General features: G+C 41.3%; 1 long non-coding RNA gene across 3 annotated transcripts in view; it reads right to left on the minus strand.

Moving 5' to 3' along the window:
• Positions 1 to 14,073, minus strand: part of LOC135187922 (uncharacterized) — a 246,559-nt gene that overhangs the window by 58,357 nt on the left and 174,129 nt on the right. For all 3 annotated transcript variants that reach the window (XR_010307498.1, XR_010307496.1, XR_010307497.1), the window contains one exon: positions 1,785 to 1,865. This is a non-coding gene — a long non-coding RNA (uncharacterized LOC135187922). The remainder of the gene's footprint in view (positions 1 to 1,784; positions 1,866 to 14,073) is intronic.

Consider the following 14,073-nt stretch of genomic DNA (forward strand, 5'->3'; position numbering starts at 1 on the left):
AGTATGGTCAGAGGACTGGAGCATCTCTACTGTGAGGACTGACTTGAGAGAGAGGGGGCTGTTCAGTCAGGAGAGGAGACGGCTCCAAGATGACCTTATTGTGACCTTTCAGTATCTGAAGATAGCCTACAAGAAAGCTGGGAAGGGACTTTTTAGGCTGTCAGGTAGTGATAGGATTGGGAGGAAGGGAGCAAAGCTAGAAATAGGTAGATTCAGACTGGATGTTACAAGAAGTTCTTCAGCTTGAGGGTGGTAAGACCTTGGAGTAGGTTGCCCAGGGAGGTGTTGGAAGCCCCATTTCTGGAAGTATTTAAGGCCGGGCTGGATGAGGCTGTAGGGAGCCTGATCTAGTGTGAAGTGTCCCTGCCCATGACATGGGGGTTGGAACTACGTGATCCTTGAGGTCTCTTCCAACCCTCACTGATTCTATGATCCTAAATACTCTCTACTGCTAAATGGGTCTGTTCCCAGCCTACTATTAAATGTTAGGGGGAAAAGAAAGGTCTCTTCATAAATTGTTGCTAATTATGGCCACATCAAATCATCTTTAGGAAAACCAGTAGATCTATCAAATGAGCTTGAACAGCCAGGAGTCTTAATCTTATTTCAAAAAACAAGACTTCAAAAAGATTCATTTTCCCACCTTTCATGAGCACTACGTCGCTGTCTACATCACACAACCCAGCACTCAAAGTTTGTTTATGAAACTGCTTTTGCTGTCAGGAAATGTAGTGGTATATGACACAGCAGTGATTGGAGGTGCTGATCTGCGAAGTTGCATGATGCAGCATCAAAGACATCAAAATGAATGAGGAAGGTAAACAGCCTTATCACCCAGAGATCCATGGCACAGCTAAATTAGTCACCCAGTGAGGCTGTCTCTCTGGAAAATGAGAGACAAACAGCACATCCTCTGGCAAAACGTTTGAATACATTTCCCACTCCACCAATATTTGTCTATTCACACCCTCCCTCTCAACCCAGCCTAATCAGGAAGGAAAGCCTTTTCATGCAAAGTCATATCTTGTCCTCTATCATGAGTTAAGAGAAATCAAGTAACATCACCAGAATTTTAAGGTGTGCACACATTTTAAGAGAGGCCAAAGTTTCTTGCAGATGATGAAAAGCTCTAAGCTTTACATCAAGATTAAATAGCTGTCTTATTTTTCTCTCTACAAGACAGGAAAATCCCTATGGCTACACTATGACTGCTATTCATAAACTGAATCCAGTGCTAAAACAGTGACAGTGTTTTGGACTATTAACATGTATGGGCAAGATGGGAAATTGTTACTTTTATTGCACTAGCTCAAAGTAATGTCATAGAAATATGTGAATATCTCAGGGGGAAAATAATAGCTCTAGATAGTTCTTTTTTTCTCTGTCTCTAGGATTTTTTGGGTTTCCTCTGTATGTTCTTGTTATAATGTGGCTGCTTGTTCCTCTGTAATTCTTATACTGGTGACAAAACTTCCCTATCAAATACTATCTTCTGTGCTTTACAAATATATATCTAGGAAAATTACTGTAATACAAAAGAATTTAGGTAACAGTTATCTCAATATGTAGGCAGGCAAGCACTGTCAAAAAAAAGAAAAAAAGCTGGAAAGAGGAAAAAAAAAAACATTATTATCATTCCAGTCAAACATTACTTGTTTGCTACTGTCACTCAAAAGACTCTCATCTTCTCTGTACTGTCTTTAGCACCTGCGCTCATGCTCAAAAATCTAAGTTTGCAGTTGCATCCATATTGCCTGGGGAGACAGAACTTGAAAAGGACTTACCCTCCCTTCCTTCACTCCTGCCCTCCTTTCTGCAGCTGAGGTTCTTTGTTAGAAATGCCAACACACTTCAGACCATAGCCACTACAAAGGAAAAATGAAAAATAAAGTCATGATGTAGCACGACTACATAAATGTTGCTGAAGATCATCCCATAACATCAAACGTGTCTGGAGAGAAGCTGTGGAGTTATCAGAATGTAATTAGAATACAGTTACTGTCGTGTGGCAGCGTTGCCCATATTTCTGAGGGATGTTTAGTACATCCTCCCAAAGATGTTAGTGTTAGGAGACTACAACTTTGTAGGCACTGGCATGCTGAACTGCATACTTTGTTCTCTGCCATTAGGGTATGACTGCTGAATACAGACATTTCAGTTGCAGCTGGTTCCCTTTTCTAATCTCTTTTGCTGAGATTAAATGCTTTTAAACAAAGCACTCATGATTCTGTTGGATTAAAAGGTAATGTATCTATTTTGTTTGCTTTACTGTCAAAGTGTTGAAGTCTAAAGGTCATAACTAGACAGTACCATGAGAGTTTCTATAATACCAGACATCTTTCATTTCATAGAATCATAGAATCAACCAGGTTGGAAGAGACCTCCAAGATCATCCAGTCCAACCTAGCACCCAGCCCTGTCCAAGCAACTAGACAATGGCAAAGAATGGTGGACATAATGAATGTTCATGAACAAGCTGGGGTTTGTTACATTAACTGGATATAGCAGAACCATGAGCCAGTGGCATCCTGGCCTGGATCAGGAACAGTGTGGCCAGTAGGGCAGGGAAGGTTATTCTTCCCCTGTACTCAGCACTGGTCAGGCCACACCTTGAGTGCTGTGTCCAGTTCTGGGCTCCTCAATTCAAGAGAGATGTTGAGGTGCTGGAACGTGTCCAGAGAAGGGCAGCAAAGCTGGTGAAAGGCCTGGAACATAAACCCTGTGAGGAGAGGCTGAGGGAGCTGGGAGTGTTTAGCCTGGAGAAGAGGAGGCTCAGGGGTACCTCATTGTTCTCTACAATTACCTGAAGGGCGGTTGTAGCTAAGTAGGGGTTGGTGTCTTCTGCCAGGCAACCAGCAACAGCACAAGGGGACACAGTCTCAAGTTGTGTCAGGGGAGGTCTAGACTGGATATTAGGAGGAAGTTGTTGGCAGAGAGAGTGACTGGCATTGGAATGGGCTGCCCAGGGAGGTGGTGGAGTCACCATCCCTGGAGATGTTCAAGGAAAGACTGGATGGGACACTTAGTGCCATGGTCTAGTTGATTGGCTAGGGCTGGGTGTGAGGTTGGTCTGGATGATTTTGGCAGTCTCTTCCAGCCTGGTTGATTCTATGATTCATAGAAGTGCTTGAATTAAATGTTTAAAAATTGTCAATGCTGAACCTGGCATTCTGCTGATTAATTGACATCAGTGGTCATGTTCTGATGATCACTGTTTGAAGCCCTGCTTCAAACTGCAATAAGGTGTGTGTGTGAGAGGGGTTATATCTGTAAATGAGTGATTTATCATAAAAATAGTTTAAGTGGCTGTATCTTCTGTGTCTTCAGCAGATCATTTGGCATACTATTAAGAAGAGGAGGTTTAGGGCAGTTCCATCACAGTAATTTGTTTTATTGAAGTCTCTGACTCAACATGTGCAAACAATAATTAAGTCAGGTCCATTGCCCAAGAATAATAGTTGAAAAAGGAAGATAAATATAAAAAATAATTTCTTAACCATAATAAATAAATAAATAGATAACTCAATGGCAGAGCAACTTAAACACTTCTATCAAGCTCCCAGGTTATTGACAGGAGTCTCACGGAAGACCTGCAGACTCCAGATGATGCAGCAGAAATTCAGCACCTGTTTCTCAGCAGAGACACAAAGGACTCCTCCCAGCCTGCTATCAGAGCCCTTTGACTGTTTCAGTCCAGGAAGTCAGTTCAACTTCAGTGGATTTTGAATTCCACCTGCTCAGCAACTCACCCTTTGTGAATTTGTTCTGTTTACTACGAATATTCTTCCACAGAGGTTCTGAGAAGAGATCAACACATATTGGGATTTTTAGCTCTTTAGCACATGAATTGTGCCACTGCACAACATGCATCTTTCCCCCTAACTGAAATTGTGATTTTTTTCCAGCAGGTTTGCACAGCCTGGATCAGAAACTAACAAAGAATATTTATTTTCACATTTAAACACTGAAACAATCCCCTGAGAGAAGCATTGGATTCTCCTACACTGGTCAGTTCTAAGACTCAGCTTGACAGGGTGCTGGATCATCTCGTTTAAACTACACTATCACCTTGAAAGGCTGGACCAGAAGATCCTTGGGGTCCCTTTCAGCCTGGCATCCTGTGATTTAAAATCCCACAGTTCTGAGTCAGTTTATACAAACTTAATATCTACCTGGCAGCATTTTGGGAACTAGGAAAAAAGATAGTGGAACAAGAGAATTCTAGGTTTCCTTGAACATTCATAACTCCTGTAAGAGCTTTTATTTGCTGTTCAGGCTTGTCCTGATATTTTCAAGTAGGAACTGATAATGGGCATTTTCTTGTCAGCAAATAACTATCATTACCAGAACCAAATGCTGCTAAACACAGGTGGTTTTGTACCTTTGACAAAGGTGGCAAGCTTAGGGGATGAGAACTCTGAAAGATGAGATGGATTTATGCTGTACTAGGCTATACTGCAGTGCAAAATAAGGCAAACTAAGCTAAAAAACAACCTCACGGAGATCAGAACTCTGAAAATGAGATGGATTTATGCTGTACTGGGCTACACTGCAGTGCAGAGTAAGACAAAGAAACTAAGTTAAGAACAACCTCATGGTGACAACGTTTGGCATCCTCTCCATACAAAGTGGATGCAAAGACTTTCCAAGGGGCAGCACAATAAAAAGTCAGAACTTGTGGAATTTGATAGCTAAATGACACACTAGGATACTACTTCAACTTCTGTTAACTTCAGGAGTTTAAATTTTCTGTAATAAACTCCTCCTCTATAGCACCAACACTCAGCTTCTGTATAATATAGGTCCTCCTAACTTATTAGTTTAATGAGATCCGTAGTAAGATTTGATATAGTTGATAGCTGAGGTACATCATATTTAATCACAGAGAGTCACCATCCCTGGAGGTGTTAAAAAAAAAAGCCTGGATGAGGCACTTAGTGTCATAGTCTAGTTGATTGGCTAGGGCTGGGTGCTAGGTTGGACTGGATGAGCTTGGAGGTCTCTTCCAACCTGCTTGGTTCTATGAATACTAAATAGAGAACCTCACAGAGGGCAATAGAAATTGTCTTCAGCTCTTAAACATAACCAGTATGAAATCAAAGGCTGCTAAACCCAAAGTTCTATAGAGTGAGTAATACTGCAAACATCAGCTGATCACATGAGAAATGGGTATCAGAATGCAAATTACCCTCAGGGTTGGATTTAACAAAAAACTATTTTGTGCAGCTCCAGCCAAATAAAGAGGAGGGAGGAGGGGAAGAAGGAAAGATCTCAATGTAAACTTATTTTTTCAGCCAACTCTTCTTTCTAGGCAAATAAGAAATTGTGTTAACTTTTCTAGCAGCTGCTTCTGGCAGTGGAGATGAACAAAAAAGAAAAATTATTAGAAGGAAGAAAGAAAATAGTAAAATCTTACTATCAGTTCCCCTTTCCCCGTGTTTCTACTTGTGTTAGGTAGAGCTAACAGTTAATCTTCAGACATTGCTATGAGCTTGTTACATGCTAAGCAAGCAAGATGAATTGTGAAAGATCTGTTTGATCTTACTGCCAGCAGTTCAGAATCATTCTGTTGAGCAAAATGTATGCACAGGGAAAAGAGAAAAAAAACCCAGCCATTATTTTGAAGGGATGACTCTAAGCAGTACTACTGTGAAAGCTTTGGGAAAAGGCAAGCCACATTACAACACATGGGTGGAGAGCGAGTGGTGGGGAGAAGCTGCTCAGCATAGACCTAAAGAAAATACTCCCAGTTGGATTGCTGTTTTTGCAAACCAGCAGAACTTTTCAGTTGTCCTTGTACAGGAACCATCAAAATATTCATCCCCACCTCGAGTATTGTGTTCAGTTTGGGGCACCATAATATGAGAGATGTGGAGGTGCTGGAGCAGGTCCAGTGGAGGGCAGCAAAAATGGGGAAGGGCCTGGAGAATAAATCTTATGAGGAGCAACTGAGCAAGCTGGGGATGGTTAGTGTGAAAAAGAGGAGGCTGAGGGGAAACCTCATTGCTGTCTACAGCTACCTGAAGGGTCATTGTGGAGAGGATGCTGCTGGGCTCTTACAGGTAGTGGGAGATAGTGGGAATATAGCCTCAAGCTGAGACTGGGGAGGTTTAGATTAGATATTAGGAAAAACTTTTTCATGGAGAGAGTGGTCAGGGACTGGAATGAGCTGCTCAGGGAGGTGGTGGAGTCACCTACCCTGGATGTGTTTAAGGGTTGTTTGGATGTGGTGCTTAGGGATATGCTTTAAGGTGAGTCTTGTAGAGTAGGGTTCTAGTTTGGACTTGGTGATCCTGAGGGACTTTTCCAACCCAAATGTTTCTATGATTCTATGATTTGTTCTGGAAAAGTTTTAAAAGATTTTCTCTTGTACTTTAAATAGATACAAGCAAGTCAACACACAAAACACAGAACTGACTGTTGTTGTTGCTGGGCTTTTTTCCCTTTGTCTCTTACATGCCTTACAACTGTGGAAAGAAAATGTTACTTACATTTAAAAAAGTAGTGCTTGATGAGCAGGGTAAGGAATAGATTTACCACTGACAATGCATTTCTAGCAAATACATACTGCACCTAAGATGCATTTTTAAACACTAAAATGAAGACAGGCTGAGGTAGGGGGGAGGGAGTTGTTCAGCCTGAAGAAGAGAAGGCTCTGGGGAGACCTAATCACCACTTTCCTGTACCTGAAGGTGGCCTAGGGGAGAAACTGTTTACAAAGACCTGCAGTGATAGAATGAGAAGCAGTGATTTTAAATTAGAGTAGATTTAGACTGGATGTTAGAGGAAAAAAAAATCTTTACAATGAGGGTGGCTGAGCACTGGAACAGGTTGTCCAAAGAGGTAGTTGAGGGCCCATCCCCGGAGATATTCAAGGTGAGGCTCAATAGGGCTCTGGGTGACCTGATCTAGTTGAGGATGTCCCTGCTCACTGCAGGAGAGTTGGACCAGATGACCTTTGGTGATCTAACCTGGGTGCTTCTATGAAAATATTCTATCAGTCTTTGAATAATGAAAGAGTAGTTGAATTAGAACTACTTGAAAGTCCCTGTTCATCTGTTTTGTTTTTTTCAGGTCGACTGGACCTTCTTGGTTTTCAGCTTGGTAAATCAACAGAAGGCATAAGTTACATTTGTTCTGTTGTTTAACAATACATTCAAAAATAAGACTACATTTCATGTTTTATGCACATAGAAGGCTGAAGAAATTCCCACAGAACAGTACTAATGTTTCTTTTACTGATATTCTAAAGGGAGCTGTATATAGCTAAAATTCTGGCAGTAAATCTCTCTTTATAGAACTCAGCCTTCTGGCTATTGCTGAAACAGCTTTGACACCATTGACTCATCCCTGGGCAGGTAGGGAATATAATCTTACCATTTCTGAAGCCAGGTTTTGCTTTCTGAAACAGAGCATAAGCATAACAAATCTCTGAAGTATTATTATCAGAGATTTTATACAGCTTCTCATACATTACACTATTCTGTCCCTGGTTTTCTCTCAGGATACCTTTCAGGAAGTTAATATGGCATTTCTGCCAAATGAGAACCTTGTCTTTTTGATTGCCCTAAGGGGAAGGTTCTTCCCTTGGATACAGTTATGGGTGGGATTTGTATATGCAGAAACCTCATCTCTCAATTTCTCTTTCTCAGGCTAGAAGTATGATTTAGTACATTCTTAATTTAACTCTTTGGCAAAAGAAACGTCCACATTTTAAAAACAAAAATAAGAAAGAGCTGGAATAAAACAAAAGCCAAAGCTTCTACCCTGCCTCTCCCCTCATGCTCTATTAAAATCAGTGTTTTGTTGACTTGTGAAACTGTTTGATTTTCTTTTCTCTCCTTGGAGACATGCAAATACAGATTTTCACTCAAAAGTGCCTAACTTCACCTGTCTAAACCATTTGCATGCATTGCAAACCATGCACTGAGCCTCCCTCTATAAAAAAATAGCAACAAAAAGAGTACTTCAGGGTTTGTACAAGTATTTCTAGCTCCCTAGGTGATGTCTTAGAGAATCCTCTGCCTTTCTGCTGCAGAAATTTAACCCAACTGTGAAACCTCTTCCATGTAAAACCTGGAAACAATTTAGATCATTTCTCATGCTGGCCTCTGTATGAGCTTTCTCTTCAGGCTTCTTTCTGCCATTTTCCACCACAGGATTCTTCTTGTTTCTTTGGAGCTCCTGCTCTGCTTTCAGCAACACTTTCCTTTCAGGGGTCTAGTTAGAGATCCTTTCTACATGTCATGTAATTGCTATGGCTTCTGATCTCAACTAATGCTTATTCACAACAGACTGCACAGATTTATAATAGACTCTCAGGATGAGCATCTTATTGATCCACCAAGAGAAACGGTGTCAGTATTTGCCCTCACATCACAGGACACAAACCAGGAAGCTACACAGACTCACACAAGGGAAGGCCATTCCAGTTTACAGTGTGAGGTCTTTCAACCTGGAGAGTAGGAGGCTGAGGAGAGACCTTGTTGCTCTCTACAACTACCTGAAAGGAGGTTGTAGGCAAGTGGGGTTTGGTCTCTTTTGTCAGGCACCCAGTGACAGAACAAGAGGACACAGTCTCAAGCTGTGCCAGGGCAGGTGTAGGCTGGATGTTGGGAGGAAGTTCTTCACAGCAAGAGTGATTGGCATTGGAATGGGCTGCCTGGGGAGGTGGTGGAGTCACCGCCCCTGAAGATGTTTGAAAGGAGACTGGATAGAGCACTTAGTGCCATGGTTTAGTTACTTAGAAAGTGTTAGGTGTTGGATTGGACTCAATAATCTTGAACCTCACACTAGAGCAGGCTCTCTAGAGCCTCATTCACCTGACCTTAAAGACCTCCAAGAATGGGGCTTCCAACACCTCCCTGGGCAACCCATTCCAGAGTCTCACCTCCCTCACGATGAAGAGCATCTTAACATCCAGTTTGAATCTACCTATTTTTAGCTTTGTTCCATTCCTCCCAGTCCTATCACTACCTGACTGCCTAAAAAGTCCCTCCTCAGCTTTCTTGTAGGCCCCCTTAAGATACTGAAAGGCCACAATAAAATCACCTTTGAGCCTTCTCTCCCTACTGAACAGCTCCAGCTCCCTCAGTCTCTCCTCAAGGCCCTTCTCTGGACGCCTTCTCTGGCTACAACCTCCTTTCAGATAGTCGTAGAGAGCAATAAAGTCTCCCCCTGAGCCTCCTCTTCTCCAGGCTTAACAGCCCCTGTTCCCTCAGCTGCTCCTCATAGGGCTGTGTTCCATGCCCCTCACCAGCCTTAATGTCCTTCTCTGGACACGTGAATACAACACTTGAGCAAAGACCTGCCTGCTATTCTCCATGTTTCTCCGGAAACAACTAAAGCAAAATACTGCACAAACAGAAAAGGACTTAAATCCTATGTACACAGTCATTCCAAGCCAACTACTATTTGTGTCACATCTCTACAGTATGAATCACAGAAACAAGAAAAGACTCAGTGGGTGGTTGTTGGATTAGTACTAGAAGGGGAAGTGCTGGTATTAATGTGTACATATTGCCTTGAAAAGAACCCAGATAAAATCTATGCCACAAAGAGTACATGATTTAAACTAGGGAGACAATATAATGAGAAAGGCAGACAGGCTTGAGGTAGAACATTTGCAAATAAATGAATTGAAAATAAAGCACCTTTCATATAAACATTCCCTGTTCTTCTTCTGTTAACTGTTCTAAATCAACCCATCTTGCCAGACTGCAGTAAGATTGTTAAATGTCCAAAGAGGTTAACACCAAGAAATTCTGTGTAGGTGTTTATTGTTTCTTGTAGCTTACATTTTGGGAACTGTATGAGAACACTGAGACTGGGCTATAGCCATATTTCTCTGGCATCCATGAATTTCACCTTTTGCTCTATCTGTAAGCAGCTCAGAAATCAAGTTTCCAAGGACTGAGAGCTGCCCTATCTTTTGCATTTGAAGCTGTATCACTAAACACTTCATTGTTGTTGTTGGTTTTGTTTTCTACTTTGAATAAAAAACACTTGTATGGATAATAATGACCCTGGATATTCCTTACTGACAAGTATTTTCTCCAAGTGTTCCAACCCAGCATTTCTTCATTTGATAGTGGTAACAGTATGACATCTGATGAATCAATCGCTATTACCCTAGTGCTGCATTCCAACTCAGTCCAAGACTTTTGTCTTCATTGCACAAAGTAAATAATAGTTATTGCTGGAAAACTACCAATCTGAAGCCAAGCATGCTGTGTTATCACAATTTCAGTACTTCTCCTATCAGGCTATGATCGGCATGTTCATCTGCTCACTGGTCTTCAGCAGGAAGAAATGGGAGAGTCCCATCACTGTCAAAATGAACCCTAAGTGGCAGTCATTACAGCTAAGGCAATAATGAAACATTGTGCTGTAACACCTCTAATTCAAGCAGTCTCTTGAATTCCACTGCACTCTTTTTAGCCTGAATATTGATCCAGCATAGCAGGCACTTCCACTAGAAATGCTGAGAAATATAGATTACTTCTGATCTGGAATTTGGAAATTGGAAAGAAACTGAATTTAGAAACAAAATCAATTCAAGTGTCACTGGATCTGGCACTGATGAATGAAGCATGACTGAAGTTTCGCTGTTACCTCTATAGCCATTGCAATAACTGAGAAAGGAATAAAAGTGCAAAAGCTTCTTTGAAAGCTGTTCCTATACATTCCTGGTGCATTCACAAGTCTATCCTGACCCTTCTTTGAAGTGAAACCATTGCTGGAGAGGAAGCTGAAGCAAGAATTCCAGCTACAACAAGCTAATAATATATGTGAACCAATACCTTTTCTCTGTGGAGGTACTTCCACAAAGTGTGAACTAGTAGAGACAGCAGCACCACTGGGAGTCTTTGCCATGACAGCAGAGATGGGCATGCAGCCAACAAAAGATAGAGGAAAGTTTAACTATGGGAGTGGAAGAAGATGCTTGAGCATAATAGCCAATGCTGACAACTGCCACATGCAGGACGCCCAAACAAGGAGTGGCCCTCAGGAAATGTAGTAAGTACTATAAGGGAATCATAGAAGCATAGGATGGTTTGAGTTGCAAGGGACCTCCAGAGGTCATCATGTCCAACCTCCCTGCAGTCAGTAGGAACATCCTCCATTACACCAGGTCACCCAGAGCCCTGTCAAGCCTCACTTTGAACATCTCCAGGGATGTGGCCCAAACCATGTGCCTGGGCAACCTGATCCAGTGCTCCACCATCCTCATAGTAAAGAACCTGCTTCCTAACATCCAGTCTAAATCTGCTCTTCTCTAGTTTGAATCCATTGTCCCTTGTCCTGTCACTGCAGCCTTTGTAAACAGTCTCTCTCCATCCTTCTTGTAGGCTCACTTCAGGTACAGGAAGGCTGCTATTAGGTCTCTCTGGAGTCTCCTCTTTTCCAGGCCAAACAACATCAGCTCCCTGAGCCTGTTTTTGTAGGAGAGGTGAGGCTGGCTTTTTTAAAGCTTGCTTTTGGAGTTGTTTTTATGGTGACATAAAAGGATTAGGCCCTTCCCTGTCAACAAGTGAAGCTTCATTTGATCCTGTGTTTCGTCATCTTCCTGAAGCTACCTTTGACGATACTGACCATTGATCTCAAAGTAGTTCAGGCATTTGTGCACAAAAGAGACAGAAGTGTTAACAGAGAAAAGTGGTGAGATTCTAAATGGTCTCATTTTGTTTCTGCAATCTTTTTATCTCCTGGAAAAGCTACAAATACTATTAAAAAAATTTGGCTAGCCTTCACCTGTTAATCTGACTGGCTAGCAAGTGACTTAGTGGTAGCTGCAAAATGCCTGTCTTTCAGCCTATACTAGGAACACCAATTAACACAGCAAGAAATAGAAGTATTTCTACCATGCAAGTAATCATTGAAAGGCAACCACATTTTTAATTGATCAGAGTGAAAAATTATGCCTAATGCTTGTGCAAATTTCTACTCTTTAGCACTGAAAAAGAGAATAGGAGTGATGTGTTCTTAACCCTTTTCCAAACAACAGCAGTTGCAGTCATAACGGGACAAGAAAACCTCAACCCATGTTTGCCAGAAAGAAAAACATGTGTGAGATGTAATATCTGTTAGCTTCTGTTTAGTATCCTCCTCACACCAGAGAGCTGTATAACAAGTAACAGCTAAGGATAGATCAATCTTTGCTTCTATGGATTTTCTGTATTCATAGGAGTACTGATTGATTGATTTGTTGGCATCATGAGTCAAAACCACTTTAAACTGAAAGAAGTCCCACCGAATAAGGGCTGAAGTCTGTGTGAAAGAAGAATGGAAGATTAATACCAAAACAAGAAGATACCCAACAGCTCCTGTGGCCTCACTTTAATAGTATTATATGTGCATGGACAAGAACAATAGAGGAAGAATTACTAAATTCCCAAAGGTGAAATAACCATATTAAAACATTTCAGTCATTACAGAGTATAACAGGGATTATTTGGCTGAGGTACTATCAAACTTTCATTTATCCTTCTCCAGTTTCCAAACTAAACAGCTTTACTCTTATTTATTTCTACTTGTAAGCAAGTGCTGCAGAGCTGATTATACCAGCATCCATCCAGCAGTATTAGGACAAATGCAAGAACATGCAGAAAGTCAGTTCAGCTGCCTCAGAACATAGTCCCTCCAGAAAAGAAATGTTTTACATTGATACTAAAGCACATGTAGACTGCTCCTTTCCTACTCCACATCAAGTTCCATGCACTATACCGTATATTTCTATGGCTCTTACCCACAGTTAATTATCTCAGCTACATCTGAAAAAAAAAAAAAAGTGCTTTCACAGAGGCATAGATGAAGAAAGTTTGAAAATGTTATAAGACAAACTAGAGTGCACATAAACTGAGCTGACTGCCACTTTGCATGTGAAAAACCAGTTACTTGTTCTTGGTAGGCAGTCTTTTGATGCATATTTTCTCTACATCCAAGTCGCTGCATTTCTTATCTTCACCACAGGTCTCTGCTGTCAATCTTGTCTGTCTGGCATACAGAGAGCCTTTTGAGATCAATAAAGGGGCAGAGAATGAGCAGCAAATACCCTCAGGGCAGATAAGAGTCTTAAATATCAAGCTCAAGGAAGGTGAATTTGTCCTGTGCGACTGGGTGGAAGATTCATTTCAAGCTGTATGTAACTCACTGAAGGATTAAGACAAGTCTGAGTTTCACTTGTCAGCATTGATTTCTATATTAAACTGAATTAATTATGCTTAGAGCCAAATCATGTAACTTCTGTAGACTGTCTAGTAAAGTGCAGAGACTATTGTAATCCAGCGCAGGGAGCCAGTGTAGAGATGCACCAGTATCAAACTGATGGTAAAAACTGCAAATGGAGTGAGAGTCTAGAGCCTAACATGTAGCTCTGTTCATGCAGTCTCAAGTGTTCTTGGCAGAAAGGAATCAAGACATAACACTTAGGCTTCACACTAGAGTGCCTGCTCTTGTCTTTTCTTCTGCTGGTGGTGATGAAGTGGCAGAACCAAGACGATTATAATGCATGATGCTTTCATCCATGCAGGATTACCTCCTCTCTCACTGCCTTAGGAATTCTCATTTGTGTACTCTCCAAGATCAAGTATGTTTTTCTATTATATGACAGAAATACCTAGGAAACCAAGTCCTTCATAAGAGTTCACCTCTCATCATCACTGAACCTATCCTGGTGTTTCATACAGACCTCCCTTGCTCATAACTGCTATAAAACATGACAAGCTCTGGAGGACACAAAAATCAGACCATCATCTGAAAACACCATTGTAATACTGAGTAGAAAGTTTGTTTCAAAAAGTATCTGTTTATGTGATTCACTTTGCCTCAGAGCCTTATAGTTAGGTAAAAGCTCTTTTCTTCATCTAAGTACATTCCAGTGAAGCACCACAGCCTGCAGCTCATCCTCTGTAACTCACCACTATAATCAAAATATTAGTGTGAATGACCCAGAAAGCATGCAGTCACTCACTGTTGATAGAAAGCCACTTCTGTCAGGCTCCACTGGCTCAAGAGGCCCAAAAGAGGCCACTTCCTCATACCAAAGTATGAAACATTAAGAAAATCTATGGC

The sequence above is a fragment of the Pogoniulus pusillus genome, chromosome 28 (genome assembly GCF_015220805.1).
Source record: "Pogoniulus pusillus isolate bPogPus1 chromosome 28, bPogPus1.pri, whole genome shotgun sequence".
NCBI classification, from domain to species: Eukaryota; Metazoa; Chordata; class Aves; order Piciformes; family Lybiidae; genus Pogoniulus; species Pogoniulus pusillus.